This window comes from Crocuta crocuta, unplaced genomic scaffold (genome assembly GCF_008692635.1).
Source record: "Crocuta crocuta isolate KB4526 unplaced genomic scaffold, BGI_CrCroc_1.0 scaffold209, whole genome shotgun sequence".
Taxonomy (NCBI): Eukaryota; Metazoa; Chordata; class Mammalia; order Carnivora; family Hyaenidae; genus Crocuta; species Crocuta crocuta.
This window is the reverse complement of record NW_027551566.1, coordinates 3,497,860-3,517,851: the sequence shown is the minus strand read 5'-3', so window position 1 is coordinate 3,517,851 and position 19,992 is coordinate 3,497,860.

Below are 19,992 nucleotides of genomic sequence, written 5' to 3'. Positions count from 1 at the left end.
TCTGCATTTTTTTTGAAAGTAGACTCCACAGGGCCTGAACTCATGACCCTGAGATCAAGAACTGAGCTGAAGTCAAGAACTGGATGCTTAACTGACTGAGCCATCCAGGCACCCCAATATTCTGTATTTTAACAAACTGCAAGGTGATACTGATTCTGCTTGTCACTTGACCACACTTTGAATAGGAGGGGCTAAACCGAGGGTCAGCAAACGTTATGACCTTATGAGCCAAACCATGCCAGCAGTATGGGCCATAGGCTAAGAATTTTTTTAAGTGTTTTTTAAGGGTTTTGAAAGAACAAAGAAGAACATGTGACAGAGGCATAAGTAGCCTGCAAAACTCAAAATATTTACTCTTTGGCCCTTTGCAGAAAATGTTTGCTGATCCCTGATCTAAGTCAGGAAGTGTAGCTTTTCTTCTCTTCAGTTTGTTCCAGCTCCTATGACAGGTGTGGTGCTTTAGTTTTGGATCCTTGGGACACTCTGCATTATGCTAACTCCAGGATGGCTGAGAAAACTCCTCCACATTTCTCCCTTCATGATCCTTGAACTTCCACTCTGTGATCCCTCTCCCTATAGTCCCTTCCCTAGTATTAGTCAGCCTTCAGTGGGAGTATCCATCCACTGAGCTCCCTGTATTGCTAGAAAGGGCTGGGCTGGGCTGGTTTGGGCTGCGGGTGGGACTGCTGAGACCCCCAGGGTGGTGGAGGCAGGAGGAAGAGGCCCTTCTGACCTTGAGGTATATTTCCTAAATGACAAAGCCAAGCTTTCACCCTGCCAGAATTAACTTCCAAAATTGTATCCCCTATATGTAGCTGTGGTCATTTTAAAACAAGGTCTCCCAAAGTTTTTATATTCTCTGCATGGAAAGATTGGTCTGTGTTCCCTTCCCTTGAATATGGATTCTGTGACTGCTTGATCAGGATATGGCTGACGTGGTTCTTTCACTTCAGTTTTAAAACCCATGGGGTGCCTGGGTGACTCCGTTGGTTAACTTCAGCTCAGGTCATGATCTCGCGAATTGTGGGTTCAAGTCCTGCATCAGGCTCTATGCTGACAGCTCAGAGCCTGGAGCCTCTGATTCAGATGCTGTGTCTCCCTCTCTCTCCCCCTCCCCCACTCATGCTCTGTCTCTGTCTCTCAAAGCTGAATAACATTTAAAAAGTTTTTTTTAAATAAATAAAGCCCAGGTAGTTTCTCCTCCCTGTCTCTTGGGATGCTCCCTATTGGAAATTCAGCAGTCCATGCTGGGAGGAAGCCCATGTGGCCAGGGAGAGGCCACATGGAGGGAACCAAGGCTCCTGGCCACATGTGGCTGAGTTCTCAGCTGACAGGTAATCCCACCTGGGAGCAAGGGGAGTGAGTCATTACAGTGAACTCTCCACTGACATGCAGCAGAGATGAGCTGTCCCACAACTTTCTGCCCAAATTACAGATTTGTGAGCAAAACTATTGACTGTGGTTGTTTAAATCAAGTTCTGGGATGTCTTGCTAAATAGCACTCGCTAATTTGTAGATTTCAACTGAAAGATAATTTTTTTTTCTGGACCTGGGCTCATGTGACAAGGCTCTCAACTGTGCCTCTAAGCCCTGGGATGTGCCAAGGCCCAGGAAATTTAAGGTAGCAGAGAGAAAACACAGACCTGCTCTGTAACAGCTGGATGGGTAGGGATCACTTTGATTACTATGCACATTTTGTAATTTCCCACCTGCTTTAGGGCTACCTTACTCAAAGACAAGTGGAAAATGCATTTATCACGTAAACAAGGCAAGATAACCACCCAAAAATGTGCAACACTACATAGAAACCATTAGAGGAGATCTCATCTGCCAGTGTCCCCACAAGGAGCAAATCATTTAGCATAGACTGTTCTTTTCTGATAAATGGACTTGTATAATTGGTTTTCCCCCCTCCTAGTATTCAGAAATCTGGGGCATACTTTTTCACATCCTAGCGTTCCTTCCTCTAAAACTGACCCTTGGGCATTCGTTTGTAGGAGGTCTATTGTAGATTCATTTTGGGGTTGTTTACAGTTCACAGTGAATTCTTTAAACGATACTCTCTCATCCACAGGGGTGGACTGTATTCACGCAGTATGATCCCACTTCTAAGGGCACAGTTGATTGGATTGGGGTGGGAGAACAGAGAGGTGTTGAGCTCAAACTGTGTTTGTGTCTCTGCTGGTAGCAGGGAAGGGGGATTTGAAGAGAAGAATGCAGTCACGTGCAGAGACAAGCAGGGACTGTGGAAGAAGAGAGAATCCTGCCAGTGCTCTCCAGGGCTCTGTTTCAGCCCTTCCTGGCCTGACTGCCATTCTTGCTCAGGATGCCTTGGTTTCTGATGCTGAGCCTCCTGTGTTACCTGAATCCATTTCTGTTATTTTTCACCACCTTGTTGTGTACAGAACTGCTTCCCTAGGGTCAGTCTCCTTTATTTATAGATACAAAATGGGCTGTGAGACATGATCTGGGACCACACTTGCTTATATTTACAGAGTCCTTGGCTAGGTTCAAGGGAGACAGAGATGAACCCAGCGACTGCTGTGTGCTCCATCTGCCCAATCCCTGTGAGTCTGCAGAGAATTGCACTGTGGGAAGATCCTCCATCCCTCACAAGACAAGGTACCATAGCAACCATGGATGCCTCGTCCCAAGTGTACCAAACTTTGATGTTTTTTAGTTCCAAAGAAGAAAATAAAAAGGCTTCTCAAATTTGTTGTCTCCCTTCAAAGGTTATTTTTTTTTTTATTGAGGGAAAAATAATAACACAGTCACTGAGTTCTTTTCTGTAAGGTATATTTGGGGACATAGAGAACTTTTGAGTAGACTGAGAGGCCCAAATAAAAACACAAAAATGTAACTAAAACTCTGAGACTGGTGCATGAGGTCCAAGTAACACTTGACCAGGTGGAAGGGGGGTGGGAGGATGGGTTAAAGAGGTGATGGGGATTAAGGAGTACACTTGTGACGAGCACAGGGTGTTGTATGGAATTGTTGGATCACTATGCTGTACACCTAAAACTAATGTAACACTGTATGTTAACCAAAATTAAGATAAAACTTAAAAATTTTTTTAAAAAAAGGTACTATCAATGCCAAGGGCAGAGGGTGATTGGTAAATTAATTCACCAAGCAAGTGACTACTATATCCCAACACTAACTAGGCCAAGGGAACCTAGGTGTGTGTAAGACACAAGGCTCTGTGCATCTGCATGGTTTTATCTTCCATTTGCAGTGTCAACAAAAATGCATGTGTCTGCCTTCCCTTTGCTAGGAGCTTGCAGAAACAGAAGTATGAGACACTGCTCACTTCTTCCAGGGCTTCATCATCCCAATGGGCATATATCAAATAATAATCTTCAGCATAAAATGGTGTGTTCAATATCTGCACGGGTGATGTAGGTGAGACCTGTCTGTGGGACTCAAGAGGAAGGGCCCAGTGGGCTGGAGTGATCTGGGAAGGCTTCGTGGAGGAGGCAAGTCTTGTCTTATCCCTCACATATGAGATTTTTTTTTCTTTCTTTCTTTATTTTATTTTATTTATTTATTTTTTTTTCTGTGCAGAGAGATGGAGGAAGGGTGTTCCAAGGGGAGGTTGTTGGAAGTGACAGTCTATTACTGTCTCAGCAGATAGATTGGCTGGATGCTGGCCCTGGAAGCCAGGCTATGTGTGGATTGTGGAAACCCTTTGCAGGGAATGGGAATCCATGATAGGTTTTGAAATAAGGAGTGTCACATAGACATTTTGGCTCCATTGAGCTTATTCCTCTTGGAGTTAACAGAATGTGTGGAGTGCTAGAGGCCAGAGCCCTGTTTTGAGGTAATAGGCATAGCTAGGGTGAGAAGTGCTAGGTACTTCCATGAGTGTTAGGACATATTTAAATGACCTAACCAAAAAGTCTGTAGTTGAAAGTCTGGAATCACCTTACCTCCTGAGTCTGCAGGGTTTTCTTCTAGGGAGCTGATTTTATTATTTGATATGATGGAGATCAGGACATGCTACTCCAAAAATATGACACCTTGGCATATGGAATATCTCAAGCTGAAGAAGTTTGAGAAAACATAGAAGCAGGAAGGTCATTGCGATCTCTGACGCCGCCCACCCCTCATCCTTCTCACCCTTCAGAGGTCATGAAACTTCCATGTGAAACATACTGTCACTGTATCAGGAGGAAGCAAGATGTTCTTATTACCAGAGACTGGCATTTGTGGAGCCAAGATATTTAAAAACAATCCTTGTTAAACTTATCCTTATCTTTCTAGTTACTTCTTCACCATAAACTACCTAGCCCAAACTCCTTTGTCTTGTCAATTCTTCACAGATTTATCATCTCTTTGCCTATAGGTATAAAAGCATCTTATTCAGGTCTCTTCTTGGGGTCTTCATTTTCTTATGAAGGTCCCCATGTACATTTTAAAATTCAACAAAATTTATATACTCTTCTCCTGTTAATTTGAATTTTAGGACCCATCCAGGGAACCTAATAGGGTTGAGAAAAATGTTTTCCTCCCTTACAGATGCCAGTAGACATCTGTAGACATTTGTAGACATTCCAGTGACTGTGGCTCTGAATGGGGAGGCTGTGGAATAGTGATTAAACCTGGCCTGAGCAAGGCCACAACAGTGTCCAATGATGCTGAGCTGTATTCACCCAAGAGAGGAGTCAAGGGTAGTTATATTGTACAGAGAGCTCAGAAAACCCAACTGTCAAAGTTTGCCAATCTCATAGTACCAGTACCCTATTTGCCTCTGTGTTCACTGTTCAGTGCATACTGAGGGCTTTTTAATGCAAGTACCTCCAGCTCTCCACCTGAGGGCACTCTCTGGTATGCTTGGCCAAAGATGGGTAGGTTGAAGTTAATAACCCCAGAAATAGCCCTCAGCAGAGGCTAAAGTCTGGGATGGTGATACCTCNAAAAAAAAAAAAAAGAAATAGCCCTCAGCAAACCATGGTGGTATTTGATAGGTTCATACCCCAACTTCGACACCACTGTCCCAAAGGTTGAACAGCACTGTGCCACGTGCTACATTTTGATTGATCCTCAGTTGTCCACAGTGATGTCCTGATGTATCTCAGATTCTTTGTTGGCTGGCCTCTCTTTCCTGCTTCCTTTAGTGGTACTTCCTGGGACCACCTCCCAAATAAACTACTTGATTTAAACTCTCATTTCAAGGTCTTTTTTTAGGGATTCCAACTAAGACAAATCAATCAAAACCAGATAACTGGTATTCTGCATCTAGACATTCTTGTCTATCAGAAGGGAAATTGGAAGGGGCGCCTGGGTGGCTTAGTCGGTTAAGCGTCCGACTTTCGCTTAGGTCATGATCTCGCGGTTCGTGGGTTCGAGCCCCGCGTCGGGCTCTGTGCTGACTGACAGCTCAGAGCCTGGAGCCTGTTTCAGTCTGTGACTCCCTCTCTCTCTGACCCTCCCCTGCTCATGCTGTCTCTCTCTCTCTCCTAGAAATGGATAAAACATTTAAAAAATTTTTAAAAAAAGGAAAAAAAAAAAAGAAGGGAAATTGGAATACTTATTATTAGACCATGCGCTTTAATTCTTAGCACTTCTGGGGTAGGGGCTCTCTGGGTCTACTTCTCCAATATAGACAAGTTACTGGTGGCTTGCTGTGGGATGTCCCCCAAGTACTATGGTTGCTTTAGGCCACACCTTCACTTTGAGTGTTGTAGTATCTTCAGATTTCTATCAATTGAGAGGACATGTTGGGACAGTCTGTGAGAATCAGCTTTGTACCATTTCTTAACTCTGAAGATGGAAGAGAGTGCATGAGGACTGTGTGGCATTTGGAAGCAAGGCCACATCTAGGGATGGAGGGTAGGTGGCAGCAAAGTGTTGGTCATATTCACTGGAACTTAACATCCTCTTTTCCTTGTGTTGGAGATGAATTTCAAACTCACCACTCCAGAGCGAGCGACATTTTTTTCTAGGCATAACTCTGTTTTCAAACAAGCTGATATACCCATCCTTGAACTCAGCACCCTCTGTGGCCATATTGTTTCTGAAACTGTTTACACAGTCAAGTTTGAAAATTTAAATCCAAGAAAGAGATGGTTCCAATAAAAGTGAATTAGGGAGGACCCTTAAATCTCACAAATCCACTTGTCTGTGCATCTGAGGCTGATGACTTTTAGTGTATGTGAATAAATGTAATTGGTTAACTCCCATTGACTTTTCTTAGTTCCTCTTACTGAGCCTGACTCTCCTGTGGCTCCTTAGAGAAAGAAGTCAATAGGATTGATAACTAATAACTGACTGGTAACTGATCCCTAAGTAGGCAAATAGACCAAACCAGAGAGCCAAATGTGCATTAAAAATTAGGAGAGATGTAATTATTAATTTTGAAGATCAAAAAAGTGATTCTAGTTAATCAAGAGTATTATATTAGTAGTATTGTCCTTTAGGTAACATTGCCAAAAGACACACAAGAGCATTTTTCTTGGACAATTTTTATTCCCAGTAATATTTTGAAATTTCTCTGTAAAGTCTCAAGTGGGTTCCAATCTCAACCTGTCTGAGTGTCTGAAATAGGCCTTTGTGACCACAGCCATCATCATGAAATCTTACTTCTTTTTACATTCTCTCTGGACCTATGCTTATTGAGAGAGTGACTTTGAGGACAAAGTTAGTAGTGACATTAAGTAACCAGTCCATCTATAATTAGCTTTCATGATGGGTTAAGGGGAGTTGGGCAGCCTTTTTCATCCCAGAGACCCCAGTAAAGTCAGAGAATGTGTCCCAGCATCAGAAGTTCTTGATAATATGCTAAGAAGATAAAGGAGTTTCTCCTTGGTGTGGTGGGAGCCTTTGACGAAGGGTTGAACTGACTTATCTGGGAGAAGAGGGGGATTGGATCAAGGCACCAAAATGAGTATGCCGGCAAACCATGCCCTCTTCTGTGATAGGTCTCTAGCAATTACATAAAACACATCCATTATGTCTCTGTAAAATGTAATATATTGCCTTTGATGGACCTGAAATTATGAGAAATGCATAAAAGCAAGTAAAGAGATGAGATCAGATTGAAAGTGAAGATCACCAATCAAAATACATTCAGGTGATGATTCTTTAAGAGGTGAAAGCAGTCCAGGGTTGTTATATGATGGCTCCAGAGAGCTCTGAGCTTGAGTATAATAGGCAGAGAGAGAAGAGACCTTAGGGTCTCCTGTCCAGGTGATAGGGCACTGCTAGAGCAGGCAGATGGGTTGCCACATACCTTCATCAAGCATCAGCAGCCAAGTGGGAGCTGTAAGCATGGGTAATTTGGAAAGAGGACAGTGTAGTAGGTAGATGCTGCTATCAGGAGTTGACAAGCTACTGACACATAACATCTTGATATGAAGTATCTCCCAAACAACTGTAGCATTTCCATCACATTTGTGAACAAAACAAAGAAAGCACAATCATCACTATTATTAAACATCATACTAGAGGCGAATGCAATAAAAGGTAAGAGTGAGATATTTAGAGATGATATAATTATTTAGAAAAACAAAGAAAATTCAGGAGTCTCTCATGGTTTGCCTCCCTCCCTCTCCCCCACTATTTTTCCCTTTCTTCTCCCCCATGGGCCTCCGTTAAGTTCCTCCTGTTCCTCCTAATCCTCCTATAAGTGCAAACAAACTGAGGGCTGATGGGGGTGGGGAGAGGGAAAGGGGGTGGTGGGCATGGAGGAGGGCACTTGTGGGATGAGCACTGGGTGTTATATGGAAACCAACTTGACAATAAACTATTAAAAAAAACAAAATCAAAGAAAAATGAGTGACAGGTTATTATAACTAGTTAGATTTCTATAAAGTGGTCTGATTTAAGATCCACATAAAAAAATCAAAGATTTCTTAAACATTAGCAATAATAAATTAGAACATGTAATACAAACTAAGATTCCATAGCCACAAAATTAGAAAATTAGTAGTAATTAGTGTAACCACAAATGTGTAAGACCTACCTGGAAAAAATTACAAATTCTTATGAAATGTCACCAGTAGGAATCTGAGTAAATGAAGAGTCATACCATAAATCTATACTGTTTGTCAATTCTTACAAATTTAATCCATAAAACACAAAAAAAAGGATTTTTAAAAAGCATAAGATGGAGTGCATTATAGATTCTTTCCTTATCTACTCTAAAAACATATCATGATATTTATGGGGCACCTGGGTGGCTCAGTCGGTTAAGTGTCCGACTTCAGCTCAGGCCATGATCTCCCAGTTCATGGGTTCAAGCCCCGTGTCAGGCTCTGTGCTGACAGCTAGCTCAGAGCCTGGAGCCTGTTTCAGATTCTGTGTCTCCCTCTCTCTCTGACTTTCCTCTGCTCATGCTGTCTCTCTCTCTCTCTCTCTCTCTCAGAAATAAATAAAAAACATTAAAAAATTAAAAACATATCATGATATTTATTACATATATATTATATACAATAAATTAAAAGCCAAATGTACAAATTATAATTATACAAGTATTAAAAAATATATAAGAACATTTGCTAATTATCTTAGGAGAGAAATTTTCTTGAGAAAGACAACATGCAGGGAGCATAAATGATAGATTTTAATGGATTACATCAAAATTAAAGCTTCTATATAACAAATGGTAGTATAAAATTATTTATTATAATAATACAATAACAAGAAAATATTTGTAACATATGGATGGAAGCTGAATGATTAATATCCAGACTACATAAAACAGTCCAAAAAGCAATCAGAAAAAGATAAAACAATGGTATATAAAAATGAGTGTGTCTGAATCACAAAATTACCATACACTTAGAAGTGCAGAAAATGGGGTGCACAATTGGTTAAGTGTCCAACTCTTGATTTTGGCATAGGTCATGATCTCACTGTTCATGAGTTCTAGCCCTGCATTGGGCTCTGCACTGACAATGCAGAGCCTGCTTGGGATTCTCTCTCTGTCCCTCTGTCTTTGCCCAACCCCCTCAAGAATTTAAAAAAAAAAAAAGTGCAGACAAAATGTATTCTACTTTATTTCTGTATGGTTGATATTATCTCTTCTATTGGGATACCATAATCTTATGCACTCTAGTAAGCTTACTGTGAACTAATACATTAAGCAGTTTCTTTAGGTAGATGTCAGTCTCATTTGAANACTTTGGCTATTCAGGGTCTTTTGTGGTTCCATACAAATTTTTGGATAGTTTGTTCTAGTTTTGAGAAGTATGCTGGTGCAATTTTTCATTTGAAGTTTTTTTTAAATGTTTACTCACTTTTGAGAGAGAGACAGAGTGCAAGTGGGGGAGGGGCAGAGAGAGAGGGAGACAAAGAATCTGAAGCAGCCTCCTGGCTCTGAGTTGTCAGCACAGAGCCTGACGTGGGCTTGAACTCACAAACTGTGAAGTCATGACCTGAGCCAAAGTTGGACACTTAACCGCTTAAGCAACTGAGCCACCCAGGGGCCCCCATGTCTGTCTCATTTGGATAAGATACCTAGGTTTCCTGACTTCCATCCCTCCCTCCTTGCTTACTAAGATACAGCTCAGTATATTGATGAGTCTGTAGCTTCTGTGAACTTGTGATAATAAGAACAAGTGGAGGATTCCTATGTTGACTTCTGGATCCTCCCTCATGTCACCTTGGTCCATGGACCATGACCATCCAGGTGCCACCTGTCCCATGCCCAAATCTTCTATTTCCATTGGCATCTGTGGCTGAAGTCTGTATCCATGTCTTGGGTTCTGGCTCTCTCCCAGCTGGATCTACATCAGTGGCCCATCCTGGCTGATGAGGTCCCACTGATGCCTTCACTGTGGTCTCCTTGAGGTCTACCTTTGTCCCCAAGCCATGTGGCCCATCCTGTCGCTCTTACCTATGAGTGAACCAGTTTTTCTCATCAGTCTTCCTCCCACTTTGGCATGCTCTCCAGCGAGCCACCCAGGTTCCTTGGCACCTGGAGAGGCTGCAAGAAATTCTACATTCCATTAGTGCCACATAGAGGGTTGCCAGATAAAATGTAGGCTGTCCAGTTAAATTTGAATTTCAGATGAACAACAAATAATGTTTAAGTATAAGTATGTCCCAAGTATTGCATTTCTCAAATATTATATGGTGCATAGTTACACTAAAAAATTATTCATTGTTTATCTTAAATTTAAATTTAACTGGGAAGCCTTTATTTTTATTTGCTAGAGCTGTCAACACTAGCCATGTGGGAACCAAGGGCTCCTTGGAAGGGTTTAACTCAAGCCCTCCCTTCTGTCTGGCACATCTTCTGCCACCATTCACACTGGGTTGAGTTGGTTGTACCTACCCCTGCTAGGTCTGTGGTTGAGTGTGAAGCCATCTCCTTCCATAGCCTGGAAGAGAAGAGAGGTTGAGGTTCTTCTGCTTTTGATTCCCCACAATTTATTTATTTATTTATTTTTACAAATAGTTTATTGTCAAATTAGTTTCCACATAACACTCAGTGCTTATCCCCACAAGTGCCCTCCTCCATGCCCATCCCTCCTCCCTCCCACATCCATCAGTCCTCAGTTTTTGTCAGCATTCAAGAGTCTCTCATGGTTTGCCTCTCTCCCTTTCCCCCACCATTTCCCCCCTTCTTCTCCCCCTTGGTCCTCCATCAAGTTCCTCCTAATCCTCCTATACATGCAAGCATATGATATTTATCCTTCTCTGCCAGACTTATTTCGCTCAGCATAACACCCTCAAGGTCCATCCACGTTGCTACACATGGCCAGATTTCATTGTTTCTCATTGCCATGTAGTATTCCATGGTATAGATAAACCACATCTTCTTGATCCATTCGTCTGTTGATGGACACTTAGGCTCTTTCCATGTTTTAGCTATTGTGGAGAGTGCTGCTATGAACATTGGGGTACATGTGCTCCTATGCATCAGCATTTCTGTATCCCTTGGGTAAATTCCTAGCAGTGCTATTGCTGGGTCATAGGGGAGTTCTATTGTTAGTTTCCTGAGGAACCCCCACACTGTTTTCCAGAGGGGCTGTACCAGTTTACATTCCCACCAACAGTGTAGGAGGGTGCCCGTTTCTCCACATCCTCGCCGGCATCTAGAGTTCTCTGATTTGCTCATTTTAGCCACTGAGGGAAACGATTCCCCACAATTTATACACGTCTCCACTCTTTCACCCAGAACAGCTGAACTAAGCACAAGCCCCTCTTGGCAGGTTACTGGCATCTCCTTTGCCCCCTCTCTCCCAGGTCTCTACTCTTTTCCTTTAAGTCCTCCAGGCTCTTGATAAGTTAAAGGAGGGAGGTAAAAGAAATAAGAAAATCTCTTTTATCTCTGCCCAAGGCCTGGGTTTAGAGCCCATTGTCTTGTTGTGAACTCCAACCTTACACTGAATATTGGAATCTGAATACTAAATCTTGGTATCACTGTTGTATATAATTCTAAAATCTCTCCCTGGAGTCCCTAGCTCCAAGTGCCGCTGAATTCCTCATGCTCACTAGGGAAATTCTGTTAAGGTGAAATTTTCAAGAAGTTAGAAATATGACCCTTATATAAATATAAAGTGAACATGTGCTGAAGGTTTTATTTAGCTCATTAATTATTGAAGGAGTCAGTCAGTTGTTAAAACAGATTCAAATCAGAATTTGAGTTGCAGAAATTTATATCCTCTCTGGGACAAAATCCATTTACATTGTTATGGACAGAAACCATTTACATCGCTACTACTTGTCTTCAGTTTCACTGCTGCCCTTATAAGCCATGTAAAATAGCCTAACCAATGGAAAGTTAAGCAGAGGCCCACTCCTTTATGGAATTAAATAATCCCTGGAAGGCCCCCTAGCCATGCGCCGGTAGCCACTGGGATAATTCCCAGGGATCTCTTGCTCATTGCCAAATCTTGAGCAACTTTTCCTTAAGAAGTATAATATTCTCAAAAATTGTTTAACTTGTTAATAATACTGGAGGATAATAAGTTCAAAGAAGAGGAAATGCAAATGGCTGATTAATATAAGAATCTCATATGATGTTCGACATCATCAGCATATGCATAGGAAATCCCAAATAAACTAACAAATAAATAAAGAAATAAATACAACAACAACAGCAAAAAAAGAAATAAATACAACAAGAATTTTCATCACTCAATATCCAGGGTGGAACAGCAAAGACTCCCATGCATTGATGTTGAAAGTATAAATTGGTAACATTATTTTTAAGTATAGTTTGGAAATATCGCCTGAAATTTTAAGTGTGTGTGTGTGTGTGTGTGTGTGTGTGTGTGTTTACCAGCAATTTCATGTGTAGATATATTTCCTAGAGAAATATTCACAAACATGCAAATGAAGAATCATGGTAGGACCATTCATTCATGTACCAAATGTTCATAAAGTGCTTATGGTATGAGATAAGCATCAAGAGATGCTTGAGATAAATAGTGAGCAAACTAAGCAAAGATCCCTGCCCTCACTGAATTTGTATTCTTATGGGGGTATATGGACAGTAAGCAATTAATATAAGAAATACATAAATTCTTTATTATTTCAAAAGATAATGAATATAAGGGACTGTAAGGGAGGAAAAAGTTTCCCTTGACCCTCTTAGGGTCCCAGCCTGGATCTGAAGATTAAACTGACAAAGATTAACAAGAGAAAAGCACACACATTCATAAAAATAAATTTTATGTGACATGGGAATCTTTGTTAGGAAATGAAAACCCAAAGAAACATACCTATGTATTTTTATGCTTGGTTTGATGAAGAGTGGAGAGTCATGGAGAAATATGTGAGGTTAAGGAGTATGAACTAAGCATAGTAAACTGGGGGAAACTGCTAAATTCAGATGCTTCTTGCCAAAGTCCCTTTGTCTTTGGAGATGAGAATGCTCTTTCCTCTGGGTTATAGGGAGAGCACCTCTCAAGTGAGTTTACTACCCGTTTCAGTGGAGAAGGGTGGGGAGAACGTCAGAGTGACTTTCCTGCCTCTACTGTTTTCTCAAACTCCTTTAGCTTAAAATATTCAAGATGTGAAGGTGCCATATTATGGAGTAGGGTGTCCTGAACCCCGTAAGGAGAATTAGAAGTACTTACAGCAAAGGTGAAAGTGAGGAACAGCCTTCAAAATCAAATAAGGTCGCTGGGGTCGGCCTTGCTGAGAAGGTGAGATCTGAAAATGCCTTGAAGATGAGGGAAGGAGTTGCACAGGTATCTGGGGGAACAAAGGCCAAAGACCCAGAGCTGAGAGTGGGCTTGGTATGTCAGAGAAATAGCAAGGAAGGTTGGAGCAAGGTTTATGTAGGCAGGGCATTACTTGCTCCATTAAAAGATAGCATTTATTTTAAGAAGCTAAAAATAATCTTTTTAAAAAATTTAAATTCAAGTTAATTAACATATAGTGTAGTATTGCTTTTAGGAATAGAATTTAATGACTTATCACTTACATATAACACCCAGTTCTCAACCCAACAAGTGCCCTCCTTAATGCCCATCTCCCATTTAGCCCCTTCCCCACTCACCTCACCTCCAGCAACCCTCAGTTTTTTCTCTGTATTTAAGAGTCTCACATGATTTGCCTCCCTTTGTTTTTATCTTATTTTACTTTTCCTTCCCTCCCTCTCTGTTCCTGTTTTGTGTTTTAAATTCCATATATGAGTGAAATCATTTATTTGTCTTTTTCTGACTGATTTCTTTTGCTTAGGATAATACACTTTATTTCCATCCACATTGTTGCAAATGGGAATATTTCATTCTTTTTTATCACATTGTAATATTCCACTGTGTATAGATACCACATCTTGTTTATCCATTCATCAATTGATGGACATTTGAGCTCTTGCCATAACTTGGCTATTGTTGATAGCCCTGCTATAAACACTGGATGTCCACGTGCCCCTTCGAATCAGCATTTTTGTATCCTTTGGAGAAATACCTAATAGTGCATTGCTGAATCATAGGGTAGTTCTACTGTTAACTTTTTGAGGAACCTCTATACTGTATTCCAGAGTGGCTGCACCAGTTTGCATTCCCATCAGTAGTGCAAAAGGGTTTCACTTTTTCTGCATCCTCACCAACATCTCTTGTTGCCTGAGTTGTTAATTTTAAGCATTCGACAGGTGTGAGGTGGTATCTCATTGTGGTTTTGATTTGTATTTCCCTGATGATTAGTGATGTTAAGCATCTTTTCATGTATCTGTTAGCCATCTGGATGTATTCTTTGGAAAAGTGTCTGTTCCTGTCTTCTACCCATTTATTCACTGGATTATTTGTTTTTGTTGGTGTTGAGTTTGATAAATTCTTTATAGATTTTGCATACTAACCCTTTATCTGATATGTCATTTGCAAATATATTCTCCCATTCCATTAGCTGACTTTTAGTTTTGTTGATTGTTTCCTTCTCTGTGTGGAAGTCTTTTATCTTGATGAGGTCCCAATAGTTTGTTTTTGCTTTTGTTTCCCTTGTCTCTGGAGACATGTCTAGTAAGAAGTTGGTGCGGCCAGGGTCAAAGAGGTTGCCGCCTGTTTTCTCCTCCAGGATTTGATGGTTTCTTGTCTTATGTCTAGGTCTTTCATCCATTTTGATTTTATTTTGTGCATAGTGTAAGAAAGTGATCCAGGTACAGTCTTCTGCATGTTGCTATCTATTTTTCTCAACACCATTTGGTAAAGAGACTGTCTTTTTTCCCCTGATATTCTTCCCTGCTTTGCCAAAGATTAGTTGCCATAGATTTGTGGGTCCATCTTTGGGTTCCCTATTCTGTTCCATTGACCTATATGTCTATTTTTGGGCCAGTACCATACTTTCTTAATGATTACAGCTTTGCAATACAGCTTGAAGTCCATAACTGTGATGTCTCCAGCTTTGGTTTTCTTTTTCAACATTACTTTGGTGATTGGAGGTCTTTTCTGGTGTCATATACATTTTAGGATTGTTTGTTCTAGCTCTGTGAAAAATGCTGGTGGTATTTTAATAGGGAGTACATTGAATGTGTAGAGTGCTTTGGTTAGTATAGACATTTTAACAGTGTTTGTTCTTCTAATCTATGAGTATGGAATTTTTTTCCATTTCTTTGTGTATTCTTCAATTTCTTTCATAAACATTCTATAGTTTTCAGTGTACAGATCTTTTACCTCTCCAGTTGGGTTTATTCCTAGGTATCTTATGGGTTTTGGTGCAATTGTAAATGGGATTGATTCCTTGATTTCTCTTTCTGCTGAAGCTAAATATAATCTTAAAAATATTTGACACTTTTGGTAGTGTGTGTGTGTTTACGAATTTGTCGATTTCTTCTAAGTTGTCCAGTTTGTTGGCATATAATTTTTCATAGTATTCCCTGATGAAAAGAACTCAGAAGTGGACCTACAAGTGTATGGCCAACTAATCTTGACAAAGCAGGAAAGAGTATCCAATGGAAAAAAGACAGCCTCTTTAACAGATGATGCTGGGAGAACTGGACAGCAACATGCAGAAGAATGAAACTAGATCATTTTCTCACACCATACACAAATTAAACTCAAAATGGATAAAGGACCTGAATGTGAGACAGGAAACCATCAAAACTCTAGAAGAGAAAGCCGGAAACAACCTCCTTGACCTCAACCACAGCAATTTCTTCCTTGACACATCCTCAAAGGCAAGGGAATCAAGAACAAAAATGAACTATTGGGACTTCATCAAGATAAAAAGCTTCTGCACAGCAAAGGAAACAATCCATAAAACTAATAGGCAATTGATGGAATGAAAAAAGGTAGTTGCAAATGACATATCAGATAAAGGACTAGTATCCAAAATCTATAAGGAACACATCAAACTCCACACCCGAAAAACAAATAATCCAATGAAGAAATGAGCAGAAGACATGAGCAGACACTTCTCCAAAGAGGACATCCAGATGGCCAACAGACACATGAAATGATGCTCAGCATCCCTCCTCATCAGGGAAATACAAATCAAAACCACACTGAGATACCACCTCATGCCGGTCAGAGTGGTGAAAATGAAAAAATCAGGAGACTCTAGACGCTGGCCAGGAGTTGGCCACCCTCCTACACTGTTGGTGGGAATGTAAGCTGGTACAGCCCCTCTGGAAAACAGTGTGGAGATTCCTCAGAAAATTAACAATAGAACTCCCCTATGACCCAGAAATAGCACTGTTAGGAATTTACCCAAGGGATACAGGAGTGCTGATGCATAGGGGCACATGGACCCCAATGTTCATAGCAGCACTTTCCACAATAGCCAAATCATAGAAAGAGCCTAAGTGCTCATCAACTGACAAATAGATCAAAAAGATGTGGTTTATCTATACAATGGAACACTACATGGCAATGAGAAACAATGAAATCTGGCCATGTGTAGCAACATGGATGGAACTTGAGGGTGTTATGCTGAGCAAAGTATGTAAGGCAGAGAAGGACAGATACCATATACATTCACTTATAGGAGGATTAGGAGAAACTTAACATGGACCATGGGGGAGGAGAAAGGGGGAAATAGTTGGGGAGAGGGAGGGAGGCAAACCATGAGAGACTCAGCTGAGAACAAACTGAGGGCTGATGGGGATGGGGGGATGATGGGCATGGATGAGGCACTTGTTGAGATGAGTACTGGTTGTTATAAGAAAACCAACTTGACAATAAACTATGAAAGAAAAAAATATTTGACAGCTATGGCCATTGACTTTCTCAAACTGTACATGATAATGCTTCTATCTCATTTTTTTTTTTATTGTGAGAAGCAATTTATTGTACTGGTATACAACAAAATTTTAAAGGTTCCAAAAAGCATAAAGTCAGGTACCACTCAGAGATAATCATTATTCAAAAGTTTGTGTATTTACTTCCAACCTCCCCCTCATACATATGCTATTAAAGAAAAAAGTTATTCTGACACATTTTTAAATCAGTAAAGAAGACTTTACTTGAATTGTTATAGTAGGTGACAAGGCTGTTGCAATAGTGGACAGAGATTGGACTTAACTCTGAATACAGCAAGGACAGGTGAAAATGAGTAGAATGAGAAGAATCAGGAGGTGGAGAATTACTAAAAGGAGAAGTCAAGGGCGGGGGGATCTCGCTGAAGACAGGCCAGGGTGGTCTGACATCAGGATTCTTGCTAAGATTCTTGCTAAGATCTGACATCAGGATTCTGCATCAGGCTATGCTGGCCTAGGTAAGGACAGGGGCCAACATCGATGCCTAATTGATAAGAGGGCTCAGAGGAGCCCTCTTCAAGTTTTGTCCAGGAGAGGCTTTGTCAGTGCAGGAGGAACAAATGAAATATTTATTTAGAAAAGTCTCTAACCTCTCCTTCCATCTCTTGCCACATGAGCCCTCACTAGCAGAATTGGAAAGCAGAGAAATGGAAGAACAAGGTTAATAGAATCTAAGTAAGCCAGTGCTCTTGAGGAAGGTAAAATAAGCTCAACAGAAGACAAACCCTGCTTGCCCTAAGGGAAGAGGGGAAGACTGTGTCAGAGAAAAAGATTGGGAACCTGGATGTTATATACAATTTTCTCATAATAACCCTTGATAGAAACTGAAGCGATAACATTAGGAATTGGGATTAGTATTTATGATTCGCCAGGGAAGCACTGATTTTGACAGATAATAGAGTAGGGAGCTCCTAATTAGCACCTAATGAAGCTAGCCCTGTCTGTTAAGACACAAGATCAACTTTGTGTGTGAAGCAGGTGGTTTCATTGCTGTTCAGGTGCCAATCTGTTGTGTAACCTTGAATAAGTCACTCAACTTGCCCGAGGCTTTACTTTCCTTATCAGTGGGTAAAGTGAATGGGTGGAATTGGTCAATTTGCAAGCGTCTGTGAATCTATGATATTAAGGTTTTTGTGAAACGAGGTCTGTGCTTTCCCCTTGTCGTGGGCAGCTTCACTCCACATCACTGGCAAACGTACATGCCTTCCCGTTCCTTCAAAATGGCAGCTGGCTCTTTGATGTCTGTTTGTTCCTGTGGTCTCTCTGGAAGAGTTCTTTCTTGACTCATTGCACCAACCTCGGGATGCTCAGAAAGAGCAGACTAGTGATTACCAGGAATGTACTGTGGTGATGGGAATATTTAGAGTTTGGACTAAGGTGAACCTTACAGGAAGGGTTTTTTTTTTTTTTTTTTAATGACTTTGCGTGGGCAGCGAGATGCTCTATGTAATGGTAGGTAGAACTTAATGGAGATGCTTCCTCTGTTCTCTTCTTCCTTATACCTTCTCCTCCAGGCCTGCTCCCCCCAGAATTATACTACTTAATTATCCTTGCTGATAAAGATGAATCGTAATCATTCAGCTTGTGAATGAGTGAAAAAAGAAATTGCATGTGAGTCACTCAGGGTCTTCCAAACCTTGCTGGAAACTAAGCTGTGTTTTTTATGACTTCCGTGCTTTGCAGGGACTCTAATTTTCCCCCATTGGTGACCATTATGGTGCTTTTTATAGAACAATAAAACAACATGGCACATTAATCTTTTCGAATGACAGAGTCAGACAGTGCCTTCATAAGCAGCAGGCACTGATGCAAACATGGGCAAATGAGATACAACTTTAACCTACCTGCAAGGCTATTGCTTTGCATAGCTTTCCCCCTGTGGCCCACACAATACTTTTTGAAGCATCATAGATAATGTCAGCTTTGTCCCTAACTCCTGGAGGTAGGAAAGGGGGGTGTCACAAATGGCCAGTTTAGAGCAGGATGTGTGGGCATTTGACCTATACTCACAAACCCCTCTGCTGCCCCCTGCTCTGGGCCATCATCTTCACTTCTCTGGATTATTGCAATAGTTTTGTGACTGGGCTACCTGTTTCTATGGCTGCCACCACAGTGGATTTTCAAATCAGCAGCCAGAGGGATCCTTTGACAATGTAAGTTAGATCATGTCACTGCTCCTCAAAGCCTACCCAGTCTCCCCATCCCATTTTGGATAAAAGACAGTCTTTACAATGCCCCAGGTACTTCTCTGCCCCCTTTCCTGGCTCAATCTGCCTGGAAGAGGCTTTGCACAGGTGTTCCCTCTGCTGGGAATTCTCTTTCCTTCCTTCAGGTTTTATTCAAATTATGTCTTTTCAGTGAGGTCTTTTCTGCTCTATAGATGCAAATTTATCCCCCACACTCCCCTTCCTATTCCTTGGCACTGATCAACATTTAACATGCTCTTTTTAAATTTAAGGCAAATAATCTACTGGTTACTGGTTTTCAAAATTATCCATTTTTTCATGTATATAATCACAATTGACTGTTGAACAATGCAGGGGTTAACAGTGCCAACCTGCTATGCAGTTGAAAATCTGTGTATAACTTTTGACTCCTGAAAAACTTAATTAATAACCTACTATTGACCAGAAGCCTTACCCATAACATAAGTAGCCAATTAACACATATTTTGTATGTTATATGTATTATATACTGTATTCTTAGAATAAAGTCAGCTAAAAAAAGAAAATGTTATTAAGAAAATCATAAGGACATATATAAAGTCATTAAGCTTTATCTCTAAAATGAATACATTGTTATGTGTCAATTATGTTTCAAGAAGAACTGGATATCTTAAAAAATCGAAGGGAAGAGAAAATACAGTTTACAGTACTGTATTGTATTTATTGAAAAAAAATCCACAAGTGAAATAAGCTTCATGAACTTGGGGCTTTTTGTCTGTTTTGTTCTCTGTTCTTGGGATTATATCTTTTTGAGTAGTACTTCACAAACTTTAACATGCCCATGAATCACCTAGGGATCTTTCTAAAATGTAGAAAGAAAATTCTAATTCAGTAGCTTTGGGTTAGGACCTGAGAGTCTGCATCTCTAACAAGCTCAGGTGGCCCACTTCTGGAATAGCCAGGCTGGTGTCCCTGTGGATCTTCACGTACAGGCACAGCCACCAGTTTTTTTCTCTCCAAAGTCAAGTTCAAACTCCCAGGGCTGGGTTGATGATATCAGAATCATGTGGGAGATCTTCAGCTAAATTCCTGAGTACCTACTTCAGAGGCTGTGATAGTAGGTAAGAAGTAGGGCCTTGGAATCTTGTTGTTGTTTGTGGGTTTTTTTGTTTTGTT